We start from the raw sequence: 11,024 nt of genomic DNA, 5'->3' as shown, positions 1-11,024 counted from the left end.
TTATCCTACTTTCTCTACAGCAAGTTCCAGTGGATCAGTATATTTGATTTGGGAGAAATGAAGTAACAGCTGCCCAAACTGAGCTTGAGCACTCCTGAATTTTGAGGTATTCAAATCTGGAAGGCAGGTGCTGGGGACAGGAGGGCTGTAGCTCCACAGGGGAGCACGGCAGCATGTATGCAGCAGCGTGTCTGGCGCTGCGCTAAGCCAGACATACTGGTCTGAGTGGCACGGTAAGGGGGCTGGGGGGTTGGAGAAGGGGTAGGGGGCTCTGGGGGGGGCAGTCAAGGGACAGGGAGCGGGGGGGTTGGATGGGTTGGAGGTTTGGGGGGGCAGTCAGGGGCAGGGAGAAGGGGGGGTTAGATGGGTCAGGGGTTTGGAGGGGCAGTCAGGGGGACAGGCAGCAGTTGGATAGGCATGGGAGTCCCAGGGGTTTGTCAGGGGACAGGTAGGGGGTGGGGTCCTAGAGGGGAAGTTGGGGGGGTCTCAGGAGGGGGCAGTTGGGGACAAGGAGAAGGGAGGCTTAGATAGGGGGTAGGGTCCCGGGAGGGGGCAATCAGGGGACAAGGACCAGTGGGGTTTAGATAGGGGGTGAGGTCCTGGGGGGCAGTTGGGGCAAGGGTCGGATGGGTTGGGGTTTCTGGGGGGGCAGTTGGAGGGAGTGGATGGTGGCAGGGTGGGGCTACCTTCCCTCCCCGTGGAGTGTCCTATTTTTTGAATGTTAAAATATGGTATCCCTACTCCCAGTGCAGCTCTCCATTCATAGCAGGCTGCAGTATGAGGTCTCAGCTTCCTCACTCCCTCCCCCTCTTTCCTGTTGGTAGTGGCCAAGGGAATGCTGGGAAATGTAGTTCTTTCCCTGCTCCTGGGCTGGCTCTATAGGCAGGGAGCTAACCAAGGAACTACAGCTCCCAGGGCCCCCTGCTGGTTCTCAGCTCCCAGGCTGGCTCCCTGCCGCCCCTGCAAATGGGCTGCCCCAAGCACCTGCTTGCTTTGCTGGTGCCTAGAGCCGCCCCGGCCAGGGGGCATGTAACAATGAGTAGATTTGTTTATGATTGGCATAGTCAGGAGGATTGAATTCCCCCTGTGATCCCTGAGGGCTGATGGAAGTCTTGGTTGTTGAAGGAAGGGTCTGTCCACCGAAGTGGGTGTATCGAAGGACCAAGCTGGTCACTGGATTTCCCACTTCAGTTCCAGGGACTGGTTAAGCAGCCAAAGCAGTTCTAGGGGGTTCTCCAGCAGCTCCTAGAAAAAGCAGAAGGAAGTGCATGCACAGCAGCAGCAATACCTGTGAGAGATCCTGCAAAGGGAAATCAACCCAGGGTCTGCTATGCCAATGGACAAAAAGAGCAGAGAAGGAGAGCGCGCCTGGGCTGTGCCGAGAAGGTTAGCCCAGGGAGAAGGGCATGAGAAAGGGCCCGCTTAGGAAATTGCTGAGTGGCAAAATGAGGGGCCAAAGCCCCAAGAAGGTAGAAAGAAAGGAGGTGTCCTCTGACACAAACCCACATGCGGCAGGCAAGGTGGAGGTGGCAGGGATGGCCGTGAACCTTGCAGACCCTCCACCAACACACCCTGTCGAGTGCTGCAAGGGGTGAAGGACGAAATGGTTGGCCCAGAGATGAAGCAGACTGAAGTAGGGACAAACACAAGGATGGAGCAGTCCATGGTGGGTTTTCAGACCCTGTGACAGGGTCTGCTTACCCCGCACTAGCCCAGACAGGGTTAAGCCCCTATTATTGACAGCGGAAGTCCCGCCTCCCCGGCGAGACTGGGTGTGCTCCAAGTGCTCTAGCAGTAGAAAGGGAGGAAGCCCAGCTTATTCTGGGCTGGAGGCTGCAGGGGAATGACCTGTCTGGGAAGCTCCTGCGAAGGGCCAGCCACAGCCCCTGACTGCGCCAGGATTCAGAGCCTCCCTGGGCCCACCTGCACCCCGGCGACTGGAGGAGCCACCGGAGGTGACCAGACCCACTGACCACAGAGAACCCAGCATCTCATGGGAGATCCCAATACAGACTCTGGTAGGAAGTGACTCAGGGAGGGTGACGGAGTGGTACCTCCCACCCAGGAAACCTCAGCATGTTTCGGTAGGCTGAGTCAGTGGCAAGTCGCTATGCTACTGTTAGGGCCCTGGGTTGGTGTCTGGTGGAGTTGGGGGCCCAGGCCCCGCTTCCGGGGCCACCACAACCCTTGGTGGGTGCCCCACCATTATAGACTCTGGCCGTTAGGCCCCACTGCCCCGCACCGAAGGGCGGCTTTATAGACTCTGGCCACTAGGCCCCGCTGCCCTGCACCGAAGGGTTTCTTTATAATCTCTGTGTGGGAGATTATGTTGCCCCTCTGTGGGGAATCCCTTCCTTGCAGATGGTGTGCTTTGGTTCCTGGACTCTGCCAGGAAGCCCAGCTCCCATCCCTAGCAGCTTGGCTGTTCCCTATCATGCTGTGCACCAGGCCCTCTGCAGAGAGCTGCTCTGGGCAAGGACTGCAGAGCCAGCTATCATCCTGGCCGGTGTAGCTCCAGGTTCCATAACCCTGACCCATGGTCTCCCTCCGCTGACAGGCTCTGAAGAAGGCCTGCCCAGAGACATGGATGACATGCTGAAGAGCTTGCTGACAGCAACCCCCAGCACAGACAAACTCCAGCACATCTTGGAGATGAGCAGAATGGGCAGGGGCAGCAGGACTTTTACCTTAGCCATGGGGAGGCCCGGAAATGAGCGACTGGATGATCCATGTTTCTATTGTGTCCTGCTGCCTGAGAGCCATTGGGCCACCGTGGTCAGGGCAGTCAGTGCAGAGCAGTGTTGGGGCCCTTCCTCCTTCAGGGACAGAGGGAAGGCGCTGGTGCTTGACAACAGGTCTCTGCCTGGTTCTGTTGAGCACTAACTCCAAGGCTCCAGGCAGGCTTGCAGAGTGAGAGCATCAGACCCCTGTGAGGTCCAGGAGAAGGTCCTCAGAGAAGAGCACTGGCTCCTTCCTAGGAAGCTGCTGAGATTCTCAAGGAGGGATTCATCTCTTCTCTCCCATGGACACAGAGGATTGTAAGGAGCAGGGCGTTGTCCTTTGTCCAACAGAGACCTGTCCTCGCTCTAGCCATTGATGGACCTATCCTCTATGAACTTACCTAATTCTTTGTTGAACCCTGTTATAGTCTTGGTCTTCACAACATCCTCTGGCAAGGAGTTCCACAGGTTGACTGTGCGTTGTGTAAACAAACAAATACTTCCTTTTTTTAGTTTTAAACCTGCTGCTTATTAATTTCATTTGGTGACACCCAGTTCTTGAATGATGAGAAGGAGTAAATAACACTTCCTTATTTACTTTCTCCACACCAGTCATCATTTTATAGACCTCTATCATATCCCCCCTTAGTCGTCTCTTTTCTAAGCTGAAAAGTCCCTGTCTTCTTAATCTTTCCTCATTTGGCCGCTGTTCCATACCCCTAATAATTTTTGTTGCCCTTTTCTGAACCCAATTCCATTATATCTTTCAAAGACGGGGAGACCACATCTGCACACAGTGGGAGTACCATGAATTTATAGAGAGGCAATATGATATTTTCTGTCTTATCTATCCCTTTCTTAATGATTCCCAACATTTTGTTCAAATTTGTTGACTGCCACTGCACACTGAGTGGATGTTTTCAGAGAACTATCCACAATGACTCCAAGATCTCTTTCTTGAGTGATAACAGCTCACAGGAGCAGCCACACTCCAGCACTCCACCTGGCAGCCTGCTGAAAATTGCTTAGCGAGGACCAATGAAGTTCAGCCCCAGTTTAAGGCTCCACTCCTGAGGTCCTATTGGAGGAGTCCCAGAGAAGCTAATTGGCCCCTGGCCCTGCTTAAGGCAGCAGCAGGAACAGGAAGCTGACTGAACACCAGGACTGCTCCCTGTTCTGGACCGTGCGCTGCCCCTTTCTGCTGCCGCTCCCCTGGCTTGATTTCCTGGCATCTGATTTGTGGTTGTGTGTATTATCCACCAGGCAAAGTATTAACAACTTCAACAGAACTTTATTTACAGTGCAAGTCTCTTCTCCAAGCTGTAGCTGCACACTCTGTAACTCTCCCAGCCTCCTCAACTCCTCCCCCCTCCTTCCTGATTCCTGTCCTTTCAGACTCCCAACAGCCAGTGCTCCCAGTTCTAATAATTACAAGCAGCATCTAAACACCACATTCCCTCCTCTCTTAAGAAACTTTCCAAATTAAAATAAACATTGTTGTTCTAACCAGAGGAACAAATATGAAACAAGACACTATACTGTTGGCAGGAATATTACACTGAAAACACTGTAGATACTACATAACATAGTCTTTAGTCCAGGCAGGTGGTCGTCTGGGTCTGACAGGCCGTCTCTCAAGCCCCGGTTCCAGTGCAATGTCTTGTTGTGTTGGTTCTACAGTGAAGTCATCCAATGCAGACTGGGTATTGGCATAATCTCCTCTTGGTGCATGGGCAGGTGCAAGATAAGAAGCATTCCATACCTGCCCATCAGAAAGTCGATAGGTGTAAGGTCCCTTCTTCTTTATGATTTTAAGAGGAGCTGTGAATTTATGGTTCCCTTTGCGTAAGATTCCAGGTTTTCGTATTCTAACGAAGGAACCACACTCAAACTTTGGTTCCTTAGCACCCCGCCGTTTGTCTGTGAAAGCCTTAGACTTTGCTTGGTTTTGTTCAATTGTCTTTCTCACATCACCCCTGTTTGGGGCATCAGGTCCAGCCTGTGAAATTGTATGCCCCAGAAAGGAGAGTTCAGTTTGTCTAAATTTGCATTTGGACCTATTGAGCTTGAGGCCTGCTTTGCTGATGCAGTTTAGTACAGACTGCAGTTTATTGTCATGCTCCTCAGTAGTATTTCCAAACACAATAATATCATCCAAATAGCACTGAACTCCATGTTGATTCTTCAGAATCAATGACATCATTTTTTGAAAGGCACTTGGGGCTCATGCGAGACCGTATGGAACACGTTTAAAACGAAATAGTCCCTCATGTGTAATAATTGCTGTGAGGTCTCTGCTACCTTCATACAACATAACCTGGTGGTATGTTCTACTCTGCAAATCAAGAGTAGAAAACATCTTTGCTCCGCGGAGTTCTGCAAATACTTCCTCTATGTGAGGAAGAGGATGACTGTCAATCACAATAGCTTTATTTGGCTCCCTTAAGTCCACACAAAGGCGAATGTCTCCACTCTTCTTCTGCATCATTACTATAGGTGAAACCCATTCCGAGGAGTTAATCTCTTCAATAATGTCCTTTTGAACAAGTTTTCTACGTTCCTCTGAAACAGCTTCCCTGACTGAAAATGGTAAGCGCCGTAATTTCTGTCGTACAGGCAACACATTATTCCGCATTTTAACTTTATGCAGAAACCCATAAGCACAGCTGAGTTTCTCCTCAACCTGGAGTTGGGTCCCAGCTGAAACTGGTGTGTGTACCGCAAGAGTGCTTTGCTGAGGAAGATCAATTCGTCCATTAACTACCCTGAGATTTAAAGCAGCTAATAAATCTCTGCCAAGGATAGCAGTGCCTTTGTGGACAATGTAGAACTCTGCAGTTACACAGCGATCACCAAAAGTAACTATTGCTGGCAGGCAGCCATGTACTGGAATATGGTTTTTCAAATCGCATACCAAGTGAAGTTTGGGTTCAGTAAGAGGCACATCTTTAAAGTAATGCAAATAGATGGAATCAGGTAGTATAGATACTGCTGAGCCAGTGTCCAACATTAGCTGAATAGAGTGTGATTTGCCTGAAGGTATGGCAGAAACATTTACAGTGCACTTGATCTGTTCTGGAATATGTGCAGTAGTGATTTTGTCTACACTCAGCACAGTAACATCTGGCATTGTAACTGCATGCACCTGTTGATTGAACTGGCTACTGCAACATACTTTAGCAAAATGCCCAATCTTTTTGCAATGATTGCACCGAGCTACTTTTGCTGGACATCCTGTGTAGCTTGCAAGATGTTGGGAGATCCACAGCGAAAGCATGCTTTTACTGTATTTTGCATTCGCTGATTCAGTGGCTTTTCATTAGTTTTCCTTTTGCAATTGTTTGTCTGCAGTGATAGTGAACTTTTCTGCAAAGGAGTCACAGCCTGGACTGGGCCTCTTGTACCCTGACTCATTATTTTGGCTTCAGCTGTAGCTGACTCAATCTGAGTAGCAATGGTTATTGCTTTTTCTAGTGTAAGTTGTGGTTCTAGAAGTAAGCGTTCTCTTACATGAAGCACTGTTGTTTTCTCAATGAGCTGGTCTCTAATCATCTCATCTGCCATATTCCCAAAGTCACAAGTTACAATCAGACTCCTCAGGGAAGCCATATACTGCATTATAGTCTCCCCTGGTTTCTGCTCACGCTGGCGAAATCTATAGCGATTAGCTACTACATTCACTTTTGGCACAAAAAAGTTCTTTAATGCAGTGAGTGCAGTCTCATATTTATCATCTGCAAGGGGAAAAGTGTAAAATATACACTGCCCTTCTGCTCCAAGGCAGTGGATTAGCAGAGCACGCTTTCTTACTTCAGAAATCTCTGTAGCACTGATTGTAAGCAGATACGTCTCAAACATACGGATCCAGGCAGTAAAAGCAGTTGGAGGCTCACCTGGGCTTTGCAGAAAGGGTGCAGGTGGGTTCAGAGGCAGAAGATCCATCCTCATCGCCAAAATGTTGTATCCACCAGGCAAAGTATTAACAACTTCAACAGAACTTTATTTACAGTGCAAGTCTCTTCTCCAAGCTGAAGCTGCACCCTCTGTAACTCTCCCAGCCTCCTCAACTCCGCCCCCTCCTTCCTGTTTCCTGTCCTTTCAGACCCCCCAACAGCCAGTGCTCCCAGTTCTAATAATTACAAGCAGCATCTAAACACCACATTGTGATCACAAGTTTCTTTTGCTTCTGATCTTCCAGTATCCTGACCGAGCTGACTCTCGACTCCTGTCATGTGAGTGTGGACTCTGGCTCTGACCAGTAGGTCTGGCTGCCCTTGACCCAGCTGTGACATTGACTTTTGTACAATTTCTCCAATGCCCTTTTCTGCTCTCCAGCAAGATACACCAGTACCTTGCCTCCCAAAGTCCTAGTTGCCGGCTATTCAAGGGTGAGAGGGGTAGTGCTTGTATTTCCCCCACCCCCAGCCCAGCGGCTTTTCCTATGGGAATCTCCCTAGGGCAGAGGAGAAATGTGCTCTTCTCTTAGGATCAGTCCCAGCAGTAATTCCACCCACCCTGGCCTCAGCTCAGCTACTGTGTTTACCTGGGATCAGGGACCAATTTTGAAGCCCTTACTGTTAGAGGTGGGAGCAGAGCCTGAAGCTCCAGCAGTTTTCACCAAAGCACACCATCCAGTCTTTCTGTGGTCTGACTAGGGCTCCCCATCCATCTTGGAGCTGAACACCAGATGGGAGCTGATCAGGGCCAGCTCCAGGCACCAGCCGAGCAAGCTCGTGCTTGGGGCAGCAGATTCTAAGGGGCGGCATTCCGTCCGCCTTTTTTTTTTTTTTTTTCGTTTTGGTTTGCCGCTCCAGCCGCCCTGTAGGGGGCGGCGGCGTGGAGGAGGGGAGTGCCCTGCAGCAAACTCGGCAGGGCAGCCCGCGTCCTTCCCTCCCAGCCGACTGGAGTGGCGCAGAGCCCTCCCGGCAGGTGGCGCGGCAGGAAGGGCCGCGTGGTGAGTGCCCCGCTGAAGCCCTGGCCGCCCCACTTCTGTCTCTCCCCCCCCCACTCCCTCTCCTTCCCCTCCCCGCTAGACCAAGCGTGCACTCTGCTGCACGTCTGCAGCACAGGGAATCCTCCTGCACCCTGGCTCCGGCTGCCCTGCCGTTTTGGGGGGGGGGGGTTTCTGCTTTGCTGCTCCGGCCACCCCACAGGTGGTTTTTGTGTGTGTGTGTGTGCTTTGCCGCTCTGGCCACCCTGCAGGGGTGTGTGTGGGGGCGTGCGCGCTTGGCCGGTCCGCAGGTGTGGTTTTTTTTTTTTTTTTTTGCTTCGCTACTCCGCCCACACACCCCCGCAGGTTTTTTTGTTTTTTGCTTGGGGTTGCAAAAAAGCCAGAGCCGGCCCTGGAGCTGATAGATTGTCCTTGGTGGGCCATGTTCTTGTGTGTGATGGTGCTGTGTGCCAGAGAGGGCCAGGAGCAGATGCACCACGCATGGCCAGGACCGGGCTAAACAGCCTGTAATGCTAGGTGAGTCAACCATGGCCACATATAGACACCTTGGGCATCCATGGGGACTGAATCTGGGTGCTTCACTGCTAAGAGCACAACTCACCCCAGTTTGAGTCATTACGGTAGTGACCCCTGCCAGCCCCTCTGAGGGGGGTCCGTATTGTCTCTCTAAGCTGGCGCACTGGGATGGAAAGCAATTGGCTGCAAGGTCACACACAAGGTCATGCCAGAGGCAGGAACGAAGCATGGTACTGATACCAGTCCAGCTCCAACCACTAGATACCACCCACTTCCAAAGCCAGAGAACCCAGGAGCCCTGACTTGGACAGCTAGGCCTTAAATGACAAGACCAACCCCCCTCCCACTCAGGAAGCCATAGAAGGGACCATCTGCTGAGCTCCCCTTTGCAATGCTGCTGTCAGAGACCATTGCTAGTGGATGCCAAGTGACTGAGCAGGGAACTCCTTGAGAGACTCCTAGAGACTTGCAGGTGTTTCACTGTGACCCTCTGGGAGCCCTGGAAAGAGCGCTGCATTGAAGAGACTCTCCTGCTCTAACAAAGGGTTTCTGTTCTCCTAACTAGTCAGCCAGTGAGGCCAGTTTGCAGAATGTGGAAGAGCTGTTTGGCGATGGGTTGAAGGATTCACTGTGTAGATGGCAGCAGCTGCAGTGCCTGGGGTGTCCATGGGCCAAGCCTCCACTCCTGACACTCCAAGCTAATTTCCCACTGCTCTCAGTGGGGCTTTGGCTTTAGCTGCTGGGCCTGCGTGCCTAGACAGAAGACTCAGGTATTTCCACAGGTTGCTCAATGGCAAATGCAGCCACCCAAAGAAGTGAAGAAGAATGGAAATGAAAGAGCGAAGCTGGACCATCCGCTGAGCTGCTGCAATCAAGTGAGCAGAGCCGGGGAGAGAAGAGGGAGAACTCGAAGGTAGCTGGCAGCAGTAGGGAGGAAAAGCCAGGAGAGTAGAAATAAAGAGTTAATGATGCGGGCTTTGTCTTGTGTGGTGAAGGGTTGAAAACGGGTCTCTACTATCACACTAAACTTTGAAATAGCCGTGTGTGATGAAAGGGCAGGACTATAAAGGGAAGAGGTAACTCTAGGGGCTTGAATTCCCAGATCCTGTCGCTATTGCGTGCTTCTACCAGCCGATCTCAACCCAACAAATCCCTGAGGTGGTAGCAGTAGTGAGCTCTTGTCCTCTTTTTCTGGACTAGCCACCAGAAAAAGAACACGATACATGTGGCCAAGGAAATAGAGAGGCATGGGGGTCACTTGCAGTGTTGCCTGTTAACATGGCTCTTGTGGGGGAGCACCGCAGGTTATATTAGACTAGGTAGGAGCCACATGTCTCCAAACCTGCACATCCCGAGACTCCAGAGACCTCTCTCCAGATCCCAGAGTTTCCTCAGAGTCCTAAGGAGCCAGATGGAATCTGGCCTCTCCCCTCTCCCCCCCGCCCCCCAGCTCAGCAGTCCAGAAAAAGCTATTTGTAGACATGTTGTGTGTCCTCTGCCACACTCACCTGTTGCTGACTAATGCAGTCACAGAGTCCAGGCTCAGTGTCATGCATTCCTCTGGGCTGTGACAAGCAGGAGGACGTGAGCTGCAATGGATCCCCCTGTGCATTGGCTGAGTGGGTAACCTCTCTACTGCCATATCTGGTTTCCAGCCCACACGCACTAAGGAGGAGGGTGAGGGACTTACCCCAAAAGTGGGTGTGGGAAGAAGCAGAGTGAAGAGGTGATCAGAGAACCATCCCATAGCATTCCTCCTAGAGTCACTCCAACAACCCCCTGGCTCCTTCCTGCCGTAGGCCACAGCCCCTAGGTTCCATAGGGAATTTCTGAATTAACCCTCTAGAAAGCTGCCTCTGGCTCTACAAGCTCTCACACAGCCCTGTCACCAGAGGTAAGGAATAAGGTCCTGCCCCCCGCAACTGCTTGGGGGAATCCGCTCAGAGAAATCAGTGCAGGGCTTTATGCATCTCTACAAACAGATCACTTTGTGTGGTGTTGTCAAGAAGCTGCACACTCCTTGGCAGCTCTTTTTAGAGCAACATTAACTCCCACAGGGATTTCTGCTCTAAATGCTCTGGGCCTGAGGGAAAGATTCTGTGGAAAACAGGCCTTTCCCTTGCTCCAATCCAGGCTCTGCTGTTCTGATGCTGCAGAGCCGATAGGGAAGGTGTGAGGGTTCCTGGGCAGCATGGTTCTCTTTCTTTCCCGGTACTTTCCAATGGAGGGAAGAAAGGGAGACATGAGATGGAGTCTCTCCCTGGCTTACAGATAACCCATTCTGCAGTAACACAAGTGTGGACTCAGGGGAATGCTGTGCTGCGGAGCATGTGCCCTGCAAGATATCACTCATGAAGGGAAGCAACACTGCTCTTGGCACTGGAATCTGGGCAATAAGGAAGAGAAGTTGGAAATTCTCCCTGGGGAGGGGAAATGGGGAAACCCAGTGGGATGATGTGTATGACTGGAATGTTCGTGTCGCTGTGACGTTCCCTTCTGGTGTTATCTGGACCAGTGATATACTAGGCCACTCCAATCCTTGACTCTGGGAGCCAGCCTTACCCTGCTCTGCTGTGAAAACCCCACTCCTGGGCTTTTCACCCACAGCCTCTCGCATGTAAGCTGCTCCCAGCTACTCGCAAGCGAATGACACCAGCCAATATCTCCGGTCCCAGATGCAACCCTAGAAACCTCCATCTTGCAGTGTCCAGTTATGCCCACTGGATGCTGCAAGGTTATATAAGTTCATCAATTTAACAAAGAAATTGATATGCACCAGGCTTGTTATCTCAAGGGGAGCCTCCGACACACTTCAAACCAAACACACTGCTTCACGT

Source organism: Chrysemys picta, unplaced genomic scaffold (genome assembly GCF_011386835.1).
Source record: "Chrysemys picta bellii isolate R12L10 unplaced genomic scaffold, ASM1138683v2 scaf96, whole genome shotgun sequence".
In the NCBI taxonomy this organism is placed as follows: domain Eukaryota; kingdom Metazoa; phylum Chordata; order Testudines; family Emydidae; genus Chrysemys; species Chrysemys picta.
This window is presented reverse-complemented; position numbering follows the sequence as displayed.